General features: G+C 36.1%; 1 pseudogene across 1 annotated transcript; it reads right to left on the bottom strand.

Annotated features, from left to right (window-relative positions):
• Positions 1-9,568: 9,568 nt before the first annotated feature.
• Positions 9,569-10,646, bottom strand: LOC308420212 (actin-related protein 2/3 complex subunit 1A-like; annotated as a pseudogene). Its single transcript has one exon. The product of its transcript is annotated as an actin-related protein 2/3 complex subunit 1A-like (transcript).
• Positions 10,647-20,756: the final 10,110 nt, after the last annotated feature.

Genomic DNA, 20,756 nt, shown 5'->3' with positions numbered 1-20,756 from the left:
CACACCTGTCTGTTGCCAGGTTACTGAGGGGTGGGGTATACCTGGCTGTTGCTAGGTAACTGAGGGGTGGGGTTTACAGAATCTCAACAGGTGTCCGGCTGTGAAAGAGGTATGGGATGTGGAAGAGTCACAGTGTGAACTGGGAGGGAAATAAAATCTCGAGTGTAAAAATAACTAACTAACTGAATAAGTAAATAAATCAAACACTTCAATTGAAAACATAGGGGATGGAAGCATGCAGTGGAAAATGATGAAATTCCATTTCTCAGTCATCTCCTAAGACTTAAAACCAAAACAATGTGTCACAGAAAAAGACAAAAACACCAACCAAAGAAACAAATAGAAGAGAAACAAAACAAAACAAAAAAGACGAGAAAGAAACCCTTTGGGAACAGGCACCTATCCCATCTTTTTTTTTTTTTTTTTTTTTTTTTTTTTTTTTTTTTTTTTTTTTTTTTTTAAATCTGTGGTTTAATAGAAGAAATGAGTAGTAGCTGTGTTTTCTAATATTCCAGCAAGTCCGGTAATAGTTTAAATTGTGTGGAGTGAATGTGTGGAGGGACAGAGACAGAGGAGTGTGGATTTAAACAGGTATTAGACTTCGGCTGTTAGAATCTTTTTATCACATTCTCCAGTTATTGTGTGACGTTTGAAATCATTTACGAGCACAGTTTGGGTACTTATCAATAGGAATATTCAAACTCTTAAAGTTTGGTTCAATCCGTGCAGAAAACAAACGAGTAAGATGAGGACATTAGTTCTTTAAAATTCTGGGTTTTTTTTTTTTCCTTGATTCTTACAAAACAAGGGTATTCAGATAGTTCTGAAAGAGACTCAAAAAGTCTTGTAAAATGAGGCATATACATCATCTTAATGAGATCGTTTTCTTAGTAAAAAGTCTTAAACATGTAACCACTACAGCTTCTTCAGTGATTTTCTCTCCTTTCTTGACCTTTTAGTAGACAAAGTTTTCTGAAAATGACCATCTTACAAAGATACTAAAAGTCAAGAAAGAAATCTAAAAGCTATTTTAAGAACACTAGAATAGGCTAAAACAATGAAATTCGGCTGCCCCCATACACCTACAGGGCAAAACTGTCTTGAGAATTTAGTCCTTTTAAATTTGTGAAAAAGTAGCAAGCTCTTTCTTAAACACTTAACATTTTATAGTATTTTGTTGTTGTTGTTGTTGTTGTTTAATCTTAAACAATTGTTTCTGTATTAGTGTTTGGGAGCCTTGAGAGAAAAATGAATTTCATTCATAGTAACTGACTAGATCATTGAGTGTCAGAAATTAAAAAGGGAAAGGGTGAGAAGGATGAGGGAAAAAAAGAAAAATTCAAAACAATATAAAGTTGCTTTGGTTGTTTATCTGTTGCTAGGATAATTTGGAAATTTTATGCAAAATACCTTTTATTTGCTCATATTTTACACTCATATTTTTCTGTTCCCTTTCACAAATAGGCTCAACCAAACTTGTTTCAGAGTCCAGAATCCGCTGCTAATGGAATTTGTCACTATGATCAGCACTAATGGGACATTTTAAGGACAACCAAAGTTTATTAACTTGGAAAGAAACTTATATTTTGTATTTGAGAAAAAGAAACTAAAAATGATAATTTTATTAAGATGTCCAAAATCCTTTATTATTTATATTAGTAATTTAAATCATGACAAAACCCTCATAAACTAGATTTTAATTTTAAAAGTAGCAATTTTGGATTTTTAAGCATTTGTTAAATTTATTTACAGCACTCAAGAAATAAAATTGAATCACCATCAGAGTGAATGGTAGGTCTTTTGTGTTCTGTCTCCTTTGTTGGCCTGCCTTCCTTGAGCAAAAAACATGTCCATCACACAACCAGCTGAAGTACTGCATGGCAAAACATACCATGTAGAACACACCTTAGGACCATTCCAAAACGGCCTCACCTTTGCAGCTGATAGGTCAACCCATAAAAGTGTCACCGAAACCAGGAATGTGTCACATAATCTGTGCCAGTGACTTTTTTATCACAATGTAATTTCAAACAATATACTGTAGTACCTCCAGTGCTTTCAAGTTTAATTATTCGTAACATTTTTAAATGCATTTTTGGACTTTCCATTTTAAGATGCAATCTCTAGCCTTAGTTTCAAATTCAGTCATAATAGTCATTTTAATCCAATAATAGCTTTATGAAATACAAAATAGTATGGCAGAAAAATGACATAATGTTTATGTTGAAATATGTAATTTGTTGGTATATTAAGTTACAATCTGAAAAATTCTAGAATCATAGTGTTATTTATTTTTTAATTATAATAAATATAAATTAATTTTATTTATATTAATTTGATAATTTTATATATTCATACTATGAAGTTTGATCATATTTACTCTTTATTCTCTAAATAATCCCAGATTGAAACCTCATATTCCGCCTCACTTAACTTCATGTCTCTTTTCTTTCTTTTTCTGTCTGTCTTTTTTCTTTGTTTCTTTTTTTCTGTTTCTTCCCTTCTGTTCCTTTCTTTTCTTCTTTCTTTCTATACATCCACATGTTTGTCTGTGTGTCTATCATTTTTCTTTCCTTTATTCTTTTATTCTGAACAATATGTTGGGTCTAATTTGTGCTACCCTTAAGAAACCTGACTAAACTTCCCTAAGAAGCCATTAATTACTAGTAGCCCATCAGGTTTGTATGGGAATACAGGAGTGCTGATTGCTTGATTTTGTGTAACCACCAAAAGTACCTATGAATTTTTAACTATCCCTTTTTATTATTTACTTGAAATGTTCTAACAGCATCTGTGTGGATGCCAGAATACAACTTGGAGTCGATTTTTAACTTTTCACCATCGCAGAGGTCAAACTCAGTTCTTCAGTATGAAGAATGACAAAATACCTAGCAATGGGGATTTCTGGAAGTGAGGATGTATTGTTGCTCATAGTTTGAGAACATAGATCACCATGACAAGGAAGAATGAAACAACTAGACACATTTTGGTTGTGCATATTGTATCCAAGTTAATGAGGGGGGTGGTACTCACTTCTTTGGTCACATTTTATTTGTTATATGTTTTCATCACATTGTATGTTCCCAGATATATTCATAGTCTTCACTTCTCTATAAAAGTCCTCTGTAAACACTTGTATAAGCTCTTACAAAGATGTGTCCCAGAGATAACTCCAAATCCTGTTTGTGTAACAAAAGGGATTAGCCTGACACGTTTAGTTTTTAACCAACTTGTCATCAATACATATTTTTTGACATAGTATCCTTACCCTGTTCATGTCCCTTCCATAATGCTTGGAATAGCTTAAGATAACTGATTTTAATGCTAAGGTATGTCTTAGACATGTGACAATCTTTCCACAGCCTCATGAGTGCTGTGATTGTATGCATGGCTTATTACTGAGCTAAAATGAACACTTATGAGGACTTATATAATCAGAATCAAATTACTTATTTCCAGTATATAATGACACAGAATACATATTCTTGTTCAAAAAGACTTCCCCCTTTGACTGGCAATAAAGCAAGAATAACCATAGCAAGTCAATACTGAAGCACAGTCAAGCAAACTGATCTCCCATGCCTTACATTTGAAAGTACAATGATAACACTCATGTTGCAAGAGTCTCTAGTATGATGACAAATTCATAAGTACCACCTAAAGTACATGTTCCGATTTTCTTTGTCTGGTATTATTCTTTAACCGCAGAGTTTATAGGTATATAAATCATGGTCTTGGCATCTTCACATTTTGGCTTGAAACAATGGTTTTTTCAGCCAAAGGTCCTCCATGCAAGGGAGCCCTGTCACATACAACTTGATCTCAACAGCTTTCTGTGTTCACAGGGAAGGGTTTTAGACACTTTTCCATTTTGCATGATAGAAAAAAAACTTATGAAGGAAATTATCAAGTTTTGCTATTATATCAAAATGGAGTCTGCTCCAGATTTGCAGGAGACTCTATGTTTCAGAAACACTGAATCTGGCAAAACATCTCTGTAGACACCTGTTTTCAAATAGGTAACTCTTCAGAGCTATTCTCAGTTCAAGGTATCTCCTCCTGCATATCTATAGAAATCCTACAGTACATTTGACAATTGTGAAACTGGAGGCAAGTAAGTCTTAGCTCTTATGCACTATTGGAAATTGCTTAAGATATCCATAACTTCTCATTCTACTCAGTACTATGCCATTGGTGAATAAATGGTAATAATTACTTTACATCAATCAACAGAGATTCATTCTAGACATCAAACTTCACTGGGGTACTCTATGGACAATGTTGTAGTTGAGGACATAACTATGCTATCTGGCTTTAAAAATATGTTTCTGAATCATTTCCATGCATATTTTTCCTGATTTTAAAATATCTGTCTTGATGTCTGTGTTTAATTCTTCAATATGTATTTGTATATCTGTATTTAGGGAGACGTACTCAAATGACAGGCTTCATATCTCTGGAACACTGCATTGGTTTCTTTAGAAAAGGTCTTCCATGTCTCCTTTTAAATTGAGTTGAATAAATACATCAGTGTATAACATCCTATTCTGTAACCAGATTTAATAGCTTCTTATTAGTGCACTGTTATAATTGGTTCCAACCATCCACATGAAAAAGAAAATTGCCTACATAGATTACAGTATGAGATAGGATAGGAGCTCTGTAACTTACAATGACTCTGGACATAGTTTTAGACTCAAGCAAGGAGGTGGTTTTGTCTTAGATATTAAAAGTAAAAAACCAAATGCTGGCTCAAACCAGTGATAGACAGAATGATGTTGTCTTTTTGCCAAGGGATAAGCAAACAGTAAAATATTTATTCATATGCTCATTTGAACAGATATTGGTAAGTGATCTAGATGTCTATTATTACAAAGGGTTATAGGATGTACTTAAATTAATATAATTAACTTTAGATTTCATTCAAGACTGAAAATTCAGCTGATAATTTCTGGGACCTTAGGTTCAACAGGTAAAGAAGGAAATATAGGAAAACAGGCTTTTAAAATGGTAGTTAGATGTTGACTGGGCAGGCCTAGCTTTATGCTTTTATCAACATCTGTTCTGCTACTTTAGAAAGATTTACAGGTTGATTATTAATTTTTCTATTCTTTTGGAATTTATTGAGACCAGAGGAAAATGGGTCAATTATCTATGAACAGATCTGAATGCAGAAAAGGACTTGAATTAAGTTCTTTAAGGTTTCTAAGACTGAGAGCTGAATGAAAGGCTTACATATGGTAAGGACTGCTGTTAGTAACAATGTTTTCCAATTAAGATGAGTCTTATGGGGAAACATTTTAATAGAAAGTTAGAGGCTGTCACACCTGGGAATTCAAAACATATACAGCCACCAAATCCAGACAATATTGCTGATACCAAGAAGTGCATGCTGGCAGGAGCCTGATATAGCTGTCTCCTGAGAGGCTCTGCCAGTGCCTGACAAATACAGAGACAGATGCTCATAGGCAACCACTGAACTGAGAGTGCAGTCCCCAATGGAGGAGTTAGAGAAAAGATTGAAGGAGCCAAAGGGGTTTGCAACCCTATAAGAACAACAATACCAACCAACCAGAGCTTCCAAGGACTAAATCATTATCCAAAGAATACACATGTATGGACCCATGGCTCTAGCTGCATATGTAGCAGAGGATGGCCTTGTTGGGCATCAATGAGAAGAGAAGCCCTTAGTCCTGTCAAAACTCTATGCACCAGTGTAGGGGAATTTCAGGTTGGGAAGTAGGATCAGTGGTTGGGTAGGAGAACCCTCTTAGAAGCAGGGAAAGGAGGGATGGGATAGGGGGTTTATGGAGGGGAAGCCAGGAAAGAGGATAACATTTGAAATTTAAATAAAAAATACCCAATAAAAATCTAAAAAGAAAAAAGAAAGTAAGAAAGAAAGAAAGGAAGAAATGACAGAAAGAAAGAAGGAAAGAGAGAAAAGAAAGCTGTAGGACCTCATTGACAAACTCTACTTTTCTGAAACACTGGACTCAGAAACCATTGAGATTGTATCAAATTTCTAGTAAGTTTGTGACAAGGGTTCACACTGTGGAATAATTTTCTAAGGCTCCATGTACCATCTCTGCTTAGTAGACTCCTATATTTCAGGTTTTGTTCCCAACTTCTTAGACTCCATCTTGACTACTTTTAAAAAATGTTTTATTGATTCTTTTGAGTTTTACATCATGGACCTCAGCCTTATGTAGCTCCCCATCTCCTCACATCTACCCTTTACCCTTAGAACGCCCCATCAAAATAAAAGCACAGAAACAAACAAATAGCAACAATCGCAGTAGCAACACCAACAAAACCAAAGCTTAAAAAACATCTGATTGTGGGTAATATAATATGTCACATTGAACTCCACAGTATCTTCCTCTGTACATATATCTTCATTTGTAAATGTTCATTGCAATAAGTTATTGGTCTGGTTCAAGATCTCGGGCTGCTGTTACTCCATCAATATTGGACCCCAGTGGAACTCCTCATAATTATCCTGTTGTTGACTCATGTCATAAAGATCCTATTGCTTTGGAATAGCAGGACTGATGTTTTCATATATCTCAATCATTGCAGAGGAAACAGATTTTGAGGTGGGCCATCTCAGAGCCCTAGATCTGGGCTGGTAACAGAGCTGATCAGGCCACCATCTCTCAGTTATCAACACCACCAGGGAAGGTCTTCATCACTTCTCTGGTTAGGCCACCCAATACTGCCATCAACAGAAGGCAGGTTCAGCTCTCTAGCTCTTATGCCTTTGCAGCTGACTGGCTTGCACTCTTGAGGGACTGTTTCACCAGACTATCCAGTCAAGTTGAATGCCCCACTCTCCCATTTGCAGCAACCAAGAGGGTCTGGACTAGCTCTCCAGCTCTCTCACCCTCAGATTTAGCCTGCCTGTGACCCTGCTGCCAGATTTAGCTCTACTGTGCTATCTAGGCAAGGTTCAGTACCCACTCTTCCAAGTACTTCAGCTTTTTAATGATTCTTCTCATTACATGACCATGTGGGCAGCATTCCCAACCCCTAGAGGTAGCAGGAGGCTGGCATCACCTCTGTTCCTGTGCCACCCCAGGGCAGATGAGTACCCAAGTCAGGTCTTTCATACTTATGTCCTTGTAGCCTAATCACCCATACCCTGACACTCAGGGCCAGCTCGACTATGCTACCTCCACTGTACCTAAGCAAGGCACAGGGCCTACTCTCCAAATGCAGTCAGCAGTGAGAGATGGAGTCACTTCTCCAGAATGCTGCATCAAGTGAGGGGCAGGGCCAATTCTGTACAGCTGCTGGATATCAAGGAACTTGGCCATGTTCCCAAGTGGTGATATGAACCACAAGTATTAACCTGCTACTTTGGAGCTGGGACCTCACCATTGCCAAGGTCTCAGAGATGGCCACTGAATCTAAGCAACTACTCTCTATCCTCAAGTCTCTAATATCATTTTCCTTCATAATGGTCAAGTTCTTTCAGTTTTCTTTCTCTGCCATCTGTACTTGTACACTCTGGTTACTCCAGCCGCCACATGGATGGCAGGCCCCTCAGTGACATTTTCCACCTGTTCTGAATGGCATGTTAGCAAGCAAGTATCTATGCCCCTCCTGTACCATGCACTAGAGGGTGGGTCTGTGGGTGGTATAACCATCTGCAGGACTTTCTTCCTACTGTGCTGTATTTCCTGGATTTGAGTTGTGATAGTTTTTATGAATCCTAGCCATAAAACAGCTTTGGCCACTAAGAGAAGTATCAAGCTAGGATAAACAAAGGATTGCCTTCTGCTCTGCCCCTGACTGACATAAAAACATCACCAAGAACAGGTATCTCTTTGCCCATTCCCAAAGGGTTCCCTTTGACCTTGTGAGAGGTAATCTTTAAGTAACTTATTTTTTAATATGGCACTGGCTAATTATTATATATATATATATATATATATATATAATCAAGGGGTTCTATTATGAGGAATATGGAGATCATTTCTCATTCAAATCACCGCAGAGCTTTAATTTATAATAAAGTTGAGTATCTTCAATAGGTAAGGATACATACAATTCACAAGAGTCAGTGCATTTGGGATTTGGAACTGTTATGGCGTATGGCTAGGATGCCAACAGAGTGTATATAAGTAGTAAAATTTTATTGTCAGTGTTTCTTGAACAAAATAGGTTTGTTTTTGTTTTGTTCTGCAAAATAATTAAATCAGCCATTTTCTCTTTAAAGTAAAGGTGAACTAATCGATGAATCTAGCAAGCAAATTCTGGGGACGTCATTCCTTCTGCTCAAGCCTTGTCAAAACACCACTGACTGTTTATGACACTGCTTTGTCTGTGGAACCTGGGTTTCAGGCTTTGGCTTCATGGAAAGCAGTGAAGATACTTTTTTTTTTTAATATGTTGTTTTCTGAACTTCTTTTTTTCAAATACATGTGAGTTTCATCTTCCAAGTTTTAAAACTATTTCTATAAAAGAAGATGACTAATTAATTAATTCTCCATTGCCTGTGAGCAACTTCTTGTCCCATAGTTAAATAAGAAACAGTGAGGAAAGTTCACCGTGTACTGTACTTGCCAGAGTCTAGAGAGACAGAACACCTGTGCCTACAAAAAAAAAAAAATTACCCAGAGTAGGTTAAGTATTTACATGTAGGCAGCAAGGGACAGAAGAAGCCAAACATTCAGCAAAGTCCAAAGAAGCTGCCAACAGCAGGTGTGGCTCTAGAGAGATATATTCCACCTGAACCAATGAAAGCCTCCAGAATGCAGCCAAGTTGGAGGCAGGAGAATTGTTTGTTAAGAGCGATACAGAAGCTTGGGCCAAGGCTCTGAATGACACTCTGCTGGAGGTGGATATCCTAGTAATCTTCAGAATAATGTGAGATTTTGTAACACTAGTTCCCTTGAACTCTTGAAAATAAGTTTTCTTGAAAATAAGCCAGGAGGGTCAAAAGAGTTTAACACACTGCACAGCCTAAATGTCCAGAAACAGTTCACATGGCTATGAGGAGACACAGCACATTAATAAGGAGAATATTTCTCTTTTGGGATTTATTCAGCTGTTTTAAAACAAATTGATATTATAAAATTAATAGCATTTTTTTGTAATTTTTCCCCAAAGCTTGAGTTCTTTTGGACAATGCGTTTACTATTAAATCTGACAGGTATTTAAGTAAAAAAAATTTTTTTTAAAAAAAAAAAAAGGCAAATCTTTTATATTTTATTATTCTTTTTTTTTCACACTTGGAACTTTAATTTCTTTTAGCACACAAGGTACACAGGTCCCTTACCCTTTAAGGTAGTGTGACAATCTTCCATAATAAACTACTTAGAGGGAAGATTTGGTCAAGAATGGAATGAGAGCAAAATCAAAAACGAAAGGACATGAAAGAAAAAGCAAACGAAACCACTGCAGTCTCTAAATCCCATATGTCACCCACGACATCCACAGAAACACAGGTTAGTTCCTTCAGTGTGACAGTGTTTCCTTGGGCCAGTGATTCGGGTCCTTACCACCATATGAACCGCAGAGTGTTCTCAGTCACGTTCCTCATGCTGGATGGTATTGGATGGCTTCACATTATCCGGAGAGCCTGGATGGAAGACTGTAGGGTCTTCAAATCCCAACTTGTCATGGCCCCATCAGTGTCAGTAGTGCAAAATTTGCAACAGTCTTGCTTGTCTACTTCATAAATAGACACCCGAGTCATGCTCTTCTGGTGCAGTATTTCCAAGGCTATGTTGAGATCCTCAGTAGTGGCCCGTTTGTCCGCATTACAGAAGTGTTCCACAGCAGACCTATTGCACTGTATGTTTTGTTTTGGGGCTTCTAGTTTGGACACAAAGTTCAAACAGCCATGGTCATCGTAGTTAAAGAGCACCGGGCAGAAGCCACAGGCTGTTCTCTGAGACACACTGTTTCTGCAGTGGCAGAAACTCCGTTCTCAGAGTTGAAACCTGCACACCTTTTGAAGCATCAGCAACAGAAACGGTGCTGTCATAGTTGACCCAGGCCAGGTTGCTCCCCCTGGCAAAGAAGCTAACCCCATGCACCCAGTTGCCCATGCCACTGTCACCAAACGCTGACATCAGCTGACTAAAAGGCACCTTGCTACCCCAGGGTGTGCTCGTTGGCTTCTCTTCGATGTAGGCAGAAAACACACTGTATTTGAAATCACAGGAGCCTGCAGCCAGCAAAACGTTGGGATGATAGTCCAAGCTGAGAACCGTGGAAGGAATCGCTTCTTAATGAGCTTGCTCAACCACCAGTCATTTTCAGATTCATAGAAACAAACAGGGATGAGCCGGGCTCCACTCCCCACAGCAAACTTGTTCTCAAGTGGGGACCAGTTCACAAAAGAGGCTGCACGGTTTATCCTCAGGATCACCAGGGTGGGCATCCGGATGCCATCTTTCTGACTCCAGACATAGGCATTACGGTCTGCCCAACAAGTGACAATACAGTCACTCTTGGGAGCCCAGTCAATCCCTGAGATGTGTCCATTATGTTCCTTCAGCTCATGAACTTTGTCCACTGACTCCATTCTTGTAGATGTGCACTTCATGATTATTGGGGATCAGGGTGATCTGGGTACGGTCCCTGTTCCAGGCATGGCAGGTGATTGTTTCTAGTAGTAACTGATGCTGAGACATGATTCCTAAGTGTTTTCACAGGTCAGAAACCTGGGGTCAGGGAGGTCCAAACATCCGGAGCAGAAATTCAAAGACTCTGGTCAGTAGCCACAACCAGGCTCCAGGGAGCACTGACAGAGGAGGGCTATATTCTATTACTCTACATCATAGCATATGAATACTAAGTACTGTATTCATGATATACGGGCACCATATTTAATAGATAAAGGACCTCAACTGGATGAACTAAAATGAAATAAAAATAAATTATAATTACTTTATGTGACCTTATTTTGGGATATTAATATTTGCTGATCAAATAAGTGTATGAAGTTAGAAACTATAAGTTTTTTATAATAAAATACAATGTATAAAATATTATAAAACCAATATTTTATTGGATATTCACTGTTTTTTACATTTCAGATGTTATCCCCTTTCTCCCAATCCCATCCCCCTCCCAATCCTATTGCCTACATGAAGGTTCTCCCTCTCACAACCAGCCTCTCCCACCTCAGCATCTTTGCATTCCTCAACACTGGGAAAACAAGCCTTTGCTTGACCAAAGGCCTCTCCTCCCATTGATGCCAGAGAATGGTATTCTTTGCTGCATATGAACCTGGAGCTATGAGTCTCTCCATAAGAACTCATTGGGTGGTGCTTTAATCCCTGTGAGCTGTGATGGGTTTGGTTAGTTGATAATGTTCTTCCCATGGGGTTGAAGACCTCTCAGCTCTTTTAGTTCTTTCACTACTCTAGCTCCTTCATTGAGGTCCATGTGTTCAGTCTGATGGTTAGCTGCAAGCATCCTCCTCTGTATCAGTATGGCTCTGTCAGTGTCTCTGAGGAGGCATCCATATCAGGCTCCTGCCAGTAAGCACTACTTGGCATAAGTAATAGTGTGTGGGTTTAGTAGCTGCATATGAGATGGATTCCTAGATGAGGCAGTCTCTGCGTGGTCTTTTCTCTAATCCCTGCTCCTCTATTTGTCCTTTTATTTTCTCCCATAAGTGTTTTAGTCCTTTTTAAGCACCAATATTTTTATTTGTAAATTTCTAAAAAATTTCATATTCTCAAAACAAAGGCTACATTTTTAGAAATTCAATATTTAGCATATAAAATATTTCAGAACATAAATAAGAAATAAAGACATAACATCTGGGATATACTTATGTAGATTAAAAATATTTTGTGATTAAAGCTTTTGTATAGTGTGTTTGCTTTGTTATTGCAGATGTCCGAATGAAATGAGAGGTGGGTCCGTACTTATACCCCTGAACGTGTAAGAGTCAGCTGGCATGTGGAATTACTTCTCTCAATCATATAGATTCTAGAAATCAAACATAGACCATCTGGGTTGGTTCAACAAGTGATTTTTGCTGCTGAGACATCTTATGGACCAAGTGAAGAGGCAGAATATCATACCGGAAATCAATTGTTTATCTGGAACACAGTACTAAAGTTTAAGCAAAACATCAAAAAGAAAGAAACTTGTTTAGGGGGTCACGGAGGGGTATCTCAGCCATCCATTCTCTTTAGAAGTGGCCTAAATGCAGTTTTTTCAAAAGAAAAATTATTGGATATTTTTTAATTTACATTTTAAATGTTATCATTCTTTCTAGTGTTCTTTCTCTACCCTCTACCCAGTACCACCTCCCCCTATTTCTATGAGTATGTTATCCCACCAACTCCTTTTGGCTTCCCTATCCTAACATTCCCTTGCACTGGGGCATTGAGCCTTGGCAAGACCAAGGGCTTCTCCTCCCATTGATGCCCAATAAGGCTATTTTCTGCTGTATATGCAGCTGAACCCATGGATTTGTCCATGTATACTTTTTGGATGGTGGTTTAGTCCCTGGAGATCCTGCTTGGTTGGTATAGAGTTGCAATCCCTTTAAGCTGCTTTAATTCTTTCTCTAAGTCTGCCATTGGGAACCCAGTTCTCAGGTTAACGGTTGACTGTGAGCATCCACCTCTGTATTTGTCGTGCTTTGGCAGAGCCTCTAAGGAGACAGCTTTATCAGGCACCCGTAAGCAAGGACTTCTTATCACCAGCAATATAGTCTGGATTTGATGGCTGTAAATGGACTGAATCCATAGCTGGGCAGTCTCTGGATGGCCTTTTTTCAGTTTCTGCTCCAAACTTTGTCTTGGTATTTCCTCCTGAAAATATTTTTGTTCAATCTTCGATGAAGCATCGACACTTTGGGTTTTTTTTGTTGTTGTTGTTGTTGTTTTTTTTTTTTTTTTTGAGCTTCATGTGGTCTGTGAGTTGTATCTAGTGTATTGTGAGGCTTTTGACTAATATCCACTTATCAGTGAGACTATACCATGTGTGCTTTTGTAATTGAGTAACACCACTCGCTATGATATTTTCTAGTTCCATTTATTTGCCTAGGAATTTTGTGAAGTCATTGTTTTTAATAGCTAAGTAGTACTCCATTGTGTGAATGTACCACAATTTCTGTTGTCCATTCCTCTGTTGAAGAACATCTGGGTTCTTTCAAGCTTCTAACTATTATAAATAATGCTGCTATAAACATTGCTGAGCATGTGTTCTTGTTATATGTTGGAGCATCTTTTGGATGTGATCTAGTACTAGGTGTGTCCTCAGGTAGTACTATGTCCAGTTTTCTGAGGAATCACCAGACTGATTTCCAGAGTGGTTGTGCCAGCTTGCAATCCCACCAACAATGGAGGAGTGCTCTTCTTTCTCCACCGCCTTGCCAGTCTCTGTTGCCATCTGTGTTCATTATCTTAGCCATTATGACGGATGTGGCATAAAATCTCAGTGTTATTTTGATCTGCATTTCCCTGATGACTAAGAATGTTGAAGATTTCTCTAGGTGCCTCTCATTTATTCGATATTCCTCATTTGAAAATTCTTTGTTTACCTCAATCCCCCATTTTTTAATAAGGATAATTTGATTCTCTGGATTCTAACTTCTTGAGTTCTATTATATATTAACTATAAGCCTTCTACCTGATACAACATTGGTAAAGATATTTTCCCAGTCTGTTGGTTGCTGTTTTGTCCTAATAACATTGCCCTTTGTATTACAGAAGTTTTGTAGTTTTATTAGGTCCCATTTTTTGCTTCTTGATCTTAGAGCATAAGCCATTAGTTTTATGTTCAGGAATTTGTTTCCTGTGCCCATGTGTTCTAAGCTCTCCCCTGCTTTCTCTTCTATTAGTTTGAGTGTATCTGGTTTTATGTGGAGGTCCCTGCTCTACTTTTCTATCTCAAATATGTACCCATAATTATTTATTAGCTTATAATGCCTTACATCCAATATAAAAATGTGGATTGAGTCATGTATATTATTTTTTTAAGTTTAACTTCACAATAAAATAACTAAACATTCTGCATAAGAAAATGGAAAGGCATTTGAAATAATCCCACAGGATATTGTTTTGTATTATTTTTGTATGTTTTTATTTTTAACATTTTATTTTGTCTGCTTAAAATATCTATGGAGACCAGAGGAATGGGGACCCCCGGATCTAGAGTTACAGATGGTTGTGACAACAGTGTTGAGTTCATTTTTAGTTCTGCTGTGGTCAAGACAAAAAGACCGTGAAACAGACCTTGCATATATCAGGATCCCACAGGCTTAAACCAGCAATGTTCAAACAAAAAAGGTAACATCTTTTTTCTGCTTTCAGAAATTGCCCAATGATTTTAGATTTCCCATAAGTTTTTGGATAAATAATTAACTGAAATTTATCAAAATCTCAGATTACCAGAGAGAATTTGGCACACTGTATTTAGTTTATGTTGATGTCTTTTTGAGGATAAATTTTATTAATAAACCATTTTACAATAACTTACTTTTTAAAGTATAAAATATTTTACAATAAACTACTTTTAAGAATCATTATTAATAAGTTTAAGGTATGAGAATTGCATTACTTACAGTTGAAACAAAAAACTTCAAGAAATTTATATTTTCTAAAAAACATTAGTCCCACTGTAGAAAGGATGTGAAAGTCTCTGCTTAAATTCTTATACGTTTATGACCTATAGGAAATTTGAAGCAGATGACATAAGTGAAGACAATTTGTGATACTTTGGGTGTAAAATATTAAAATACAAAAATTTAAAAACTCTATAATTATATAGCCTCATAAACTATCATTACCTTTGATAATTGATTATCATTTTAGGTCTAAAGTCTGAGTCCTTTGGTTTTGTATATGATTGTGCATTATTTATGTGGTTTCTCTAATAAGGTTTGAAATATACTAATTTTCATTAATTAAACTCACAGGACACTGAAAAACATATATATATATATATATATATATATATATATATATATGTATATATATATATATATAAATGAAAATATAATTGAAAATAGTTATATGTCTCTGTGTCATTTCTCCTTCTGAGAATGACTGTAAAATTTTATTTCACTCCAGGACTCTTTTCATTATTTTATCTCTTCAAATGAGGATGTTTCAAAAGGTTTATGGAAGAACTAAGAGAATGAAGGGTCAGATGTCATATTGATTCCCTATCTGTGACTCTGGATAGAGAGAGGAGATAAGGTAGATAGACCACGTTACAAAATAGCGAAAACTGTACCAGGGATGTACATTGCCATCATAGGAAGTTCTAAGTGAGCTGACAAGTCAACCTTCTGTTCTGGTTTTCATCATTCTGACTTCCTCACAGAAGTTCCTGCACGTCTGCACAGATGCATAGAATGCAAGCAACCAAACTTAGAATGGCTTTCCAGGCAGCCCTGTCCCTGTGACTGCATAACATGTATAAGTCCTTTCAGGATTCTTTATCTAAAATAACAAAGTAGAGAGGAATCAGTGGAAATTATTCCCACAGTTATAGATTCTGGGAAGTCAAAAACACTGTCGAGTAAAACCAACATAAGGCAGTACAGGGAAAGAAGAAAGTAAGATTACGTCACACCCCGTAGATCGATACTCAGACATTAGGAACACATGGTAGAAATGCCTGTGGAAACTTCATGCAGCACCTGATATGGAAGCTGGTGGGCAAAGAGCAACACAGTTGTTTTTTTTCAGTGTGTACCCCAGGTGCCCAAAGATGTTGGACTAAGAAAATTTCAGGAAAATTCATTTTTTATTGGACATATTATCTGAAGACTTCATTTAATTTTGAAAAGAATATGTAGGAGGTCATGTATTTCGTAGAGAGATCAATTCCTTTTAGGAAAAAAAAGCCAATATATTGGAGAAACACTAAAATGTTGAGTTACTATTAATAAGCATACGAAGAAGTGTCATATTTACTCTCTGAGATACTTTAAAGAACATTGACATCATAATTTAATGTGGACTGGGAATAAAGAGCTGTAAAAGTAAGTCTTATTCAGTTGATGTAATTGTCATCTAGAAGGTTTAAGATGAATTAGCTCACCCTATCTAGTTCTGGCTGAATCAGCTCAGCTGTTCTGCCTCAAACTCCTCTCCAAGCTGACTGATTCCAAGGTCTGTAGGACCTGAAGGTGTTTGCAACCCCACAGGTAGAACAATGTCAAAAGATAAGATTCCACTCCCAAGCTCTCAGAGGCTAAACCACCAAACAAAGAGTACACATGGAGAGAACAGTGACTCCACCCACAAATGTAGCATTTTCTAGAATTATTGAGAGGGGAGGCCATTGCTCCTGCAGAGGCTCCATGCTCCAGCCTAGAGAAATGCTAGGGTGGTGACAAGGAAGTGGGGGGAGGTCGTTGGGGGCCACCCTGATAGAAGCAGGGGTAGGGAGAGGATAGAGACATTTTGGAGGAGAAACTGGGAAAAAGGATTACATTTGAAATGTAATTAAATAAAATAACCAATAAAAAAGATATAAATAGATGGAACAAGAACATATTTGGGTTTGTGAAGCGGGAATGATAATTCAGAACATTTTCAAACAGTCCCCATTTTTTCTGCTGTATTTCTATTGTATAATTTTTTAAATTATTGTACACTCTGCTTCTATAATTGTGGAAGTAAATAATAATGTTCTAAATGTTATAATATTATGTAATTTTGCCCATTTTGAGGATCATCTGTACTTTACATGCATTTGAATTTGAAAAAATGCTCTCTGACCTAATGTCATTTTCCACTGTCTATAATTGCACCAATTCCTAAAACAGACACCCTCAGAATCATACAAAATCACTAATCATTCCGATTTGCTCTAGATTTTAATTAGTGATTGCACCGTTGGTAAGCTGTGTCCACTTGGCACAGCTAGAGTCATCTGAAAGGAAGGAACCTTAATTGAGAAAATATGTGTCTACTATCTGGCTGTAGAAACACCTATAAGGTATTTTTCTTATTAGAAAATTAGACTAATATGGGAGGACCCAGCACATTGTACTAGTACATGGTGCCATCCGCAGGCTGCTGGTCCTGGATTCTGTAATATAATAAAGCAGGCTGAGTTAGCCAAGAGGAGCAAGCCAGTAAGCCGCCCCATCCAAGGCCACTGCATCAGGTTCTGCCTTTAGGTTTCAGACCTGACTGTGCTCTTTGCTTTTTTTTTTTTTAATTTTCTAAGCCTCTTAATTCTCTGTACAATCTCAAATTACAGCTAATTTTTTAAAAACGACTTTATTTTACAAAACAAAGATAAATGTACAGATTTTAAACATTTTTTGCTTAAAATTATACATTTTTGTCAGTACTGTTTTTTCAGATATTAAAATAATTTTTACATAAAACTATGTGAATATATTTTTTAGGCAGTACTTGATTTTTTCAAGGGTTTGACAGTATGCATTGAAAACCTAATAGTTACAATGAGTGTGAAGTACATGCAAAACAAAACGCAACATGGAAATAGTCAAAGTCTTCTTGTTTTGTAAATATTTTTTTGTTTTGTTTATTTCTTGGACTTCATACAGTCTGTGAGTTGTTTCTGGGGGAGTGCCAGCCTCTGGGGTTAGCATCCCACTATCAGTGACTGCATATTATGTCTGTTCTTTTGTGACTGGGTTATCTCTGTGCTTTTACCCCAACTTCCTTCCATGATGAACTATGATATGAAAGAATAAGAAAAATAAAATCTTTCTAACTTGCATTTGGTGATGGTGTTTCATCATATTAGCAGTCACTCAACTAGAATGATGATATTTTTATTTTCAATGAACTGTGAAGAAATTGTTTCAGTTGTTAATGAGATAATTGTTTACAATTTGGTTGTAAATTCGTTATTTTTTATGGAGGATGCTACAGACAAAAGTTCCTAAATGTACCTAGTGGGCTTAATGCTGTCTGCATTGATTCCTTTCTGTTGTCATAATAGAATGCTGTGAGGCAAAAACAAAACAAAAATAGCAATAGCAACAAATCATTTTAGAGAGAAAGTCTCATTGTAGTTTTTACTTCAAGATCTAGAGTGCATTATGGCATAATAAATATTATAACAAGTGAGAAAGGCATGATGGTAAATGCAGGAACAAGAAACTGGATAGACACATTTTATCTGAGCATAGGAAACACAAAGAGAAAAGAGGAAATGGGGCCATGACAAAAGTCCTGAAAGACTTCCCTCCATAATGCACTTTATCCATAAGACTTCTCCTACTAAAAATTCCATAAACTTTCCAAATAGTGCCACCATTTGGGGATCAACACATGAAGATATGGAGAACATTTTATAATTAAACCTGCTCACATTTCTAACAGAGTGGTACTGAGGACTTTCAAGTAAGTTGTGGGAAATGTTCAGGACATACAAAAATTATCTGATTTAAATTAATAAAAATGAAAAACATTTTATCAACTTTTTGAAAACATACATATTAAGTTACATATGAGAATTTTATTCAATATAACAAAATGAATGCTACAATTAGAAAACAGGAAAAGGAAGTTTGAGGGTATCCTAGTTTATGAAAGAAATCTTAAAAAAAATAAATGAAGTAAGATTATATGTAGCATATTCTCTGGCTATACTTTTAATAAACTCACAACTAATCTTTCACTTTCTGTATATGAACAAAAGGAAAAGAAGTTTCACAAATATGATAATTAGAGATAAAGCAATTACTGTGGATTACTTTGGTAAATGCATTTACTTCACAGGGATTATTAACTAGAATAAAAACAAAATAGTAGATGATACAGGAACATAAAAGGTAAGGTTGATGGAGACAAGGAAGGACAGGGGTTGGCACAGGATATGATAAGGGTTAAAAGTGTTAATTTTACAAATTTTAAAATTACCCTTTGTTCATCTCTTTCTCTTCCTTTTAGCCCTTCTATGTCTTCTTAAAATCCCCCTTCAAAATCACAGTAATTTCATCGTTATTATTCTTATAACAGAAAGACATACAAACATATTTATTAAATATATTATCTACAACCTGCTGTGTCCAATTAGTAGTGTGTGTGTATGTGTATGTGTGTGTGTGTGTGTGTGTGTGTGTGTGTGTGTGTGTGTGTTATCAGGGCTGACCACTTTTGTGCTGAGTAACCAGTTAGGAAGCTTATTCTGTGGCTGGCTAATCCTTCTTCTCTCAGAAACCAATCATTGCTGTAGTTCTTTATCTAGAGGTGGTACCTCTAACACTCCCCTTCCCATGTTAGGTCATGACTATGAGTATTCACATTATCATTAAGAAAGAAGGTAGATTAGAAGTTGTCAATTCTGAGGCAGAGGACTCTTAAATCATTAACATTTAACATAATTATGTTGAAGTATAGACTTATTTTTATTTTTGCCATTACCATGAGGATTATACTAATATCTGAAAATCATAACACTAAATTTTAAATTGATGTGAAATTTATAAAAACGTGTTGCTTCTTTCGTTATTTTTCCCTATATCATTTCTTTGTGTAAAAACAAAAAATTGTGTCTTTTTTTTTAGAAATCTTTACTGATATGGAGGAAAACCATTAAATCCATAAAATTCAAAATACAGAATATTCAAAATATGGGCTTTGTTCTTGACAACAAACATGACTGTTTTCTTTATGACATTTAGTGACTGTGAGATGTCCTTTACATTTTTAACAGGAAAGGCTCAGCATGATTTCCTCTATTACAACTGTAGTAGAAAAAATTATTGCTTTTTATTTGTGAATATAAATAATTCTGAAGCACGTTTCTTGTCAAATATAGAATGTTAATTTTTAGTAGTTTAGGTATATCATTTCAAAATGTCCCTTCTCTGTGGTTTCTGATAAGAAATCAATCAATGTTTTTGTATTCTTCAAGCTATGCTGTAGCTTTCTAGTCTTTGTTGCTGTGATTGTTACTTTATTAGCTATTTAAAAATTGGTCTCTGTTAAGTTTAGGAGTCTACTGTTCTTAAAAGATGTATAGATTCCTATAAGTGTGTGAATGTACAGCATTTAAGACAATGTTTTATCAAGCATTACTCCATTTTTCCCCCTTTTCCTGTTTTTCTTGTGGCACTCCAAGAACAGTGTTTCTTTTCATCAACTTGTCTTTATAAGCCATTAGGACTTTTGGACTTTAATGTTCTTAGTTTTAACTTATTTCTTCTTTTTGTTCCTCAATGGAATTTTCAATGAAGAGGCTTTTCTTCTATTTAAATTAATATTAACCCCCACTGATTTTTATTACAATAACTATAGGTTCTTACTAATATTTTACATGTAATTTCTAACTTTAAGGTTTAACAAGTTATTAATTTCTTTCCTTTGGACTATATCCTCAATAATTTCTCCAATTCCCTTGATGTCTCAATTCTCTTTTGTACTTTTGATATAAAAATGATATTTGTCTCTCCTCATTTATAAAAATAAAAAAGAATTGATTCCTTCTTTAATCACCAAGGTTTTTTTTCAGCCATTGTTAAATATATTTTTTAGAATATAATTTGATTGTAACATCCCCTCTTTCCCTTTTCTCCCTAGGAATTCTCACAGATATCTGTCCTGTTCTACAGTTAAATTCATAGCCTGTTTTTTCACTCATTGTTATTATATGCAAATATTAAAATGCTGAGGTCATCTTAAGTGGTCATGAACTAGAAATATAGACTTAGCTTACATCAAATTCCTTGTTCTAACATTGTAGATATTTATGATATAGTAGCATGTAATGACATTTTTATAGCTTTAGAGAACAAAAAAGTCAGAAATTTAGGTAAGTTTAAAATACAAAGGTGAGTG

Source organism: Micromys minutus, assembly GCF_963924665.1.
Source record: "Micromys minutus genome assembly, chromosome: 4".
In the NCBI taxonomy this organism is placed as follows: Eukaryota; Metazoa; Chordata; class Mammalia; order Rodentia; family Muridae; genus Micromys; species Micromys minutus.
The sequence above is the reverse complement of the archived record's forward strand: the minus strand, read 5'-3'. Positions and strand labels throughout refer to the sequence as shown.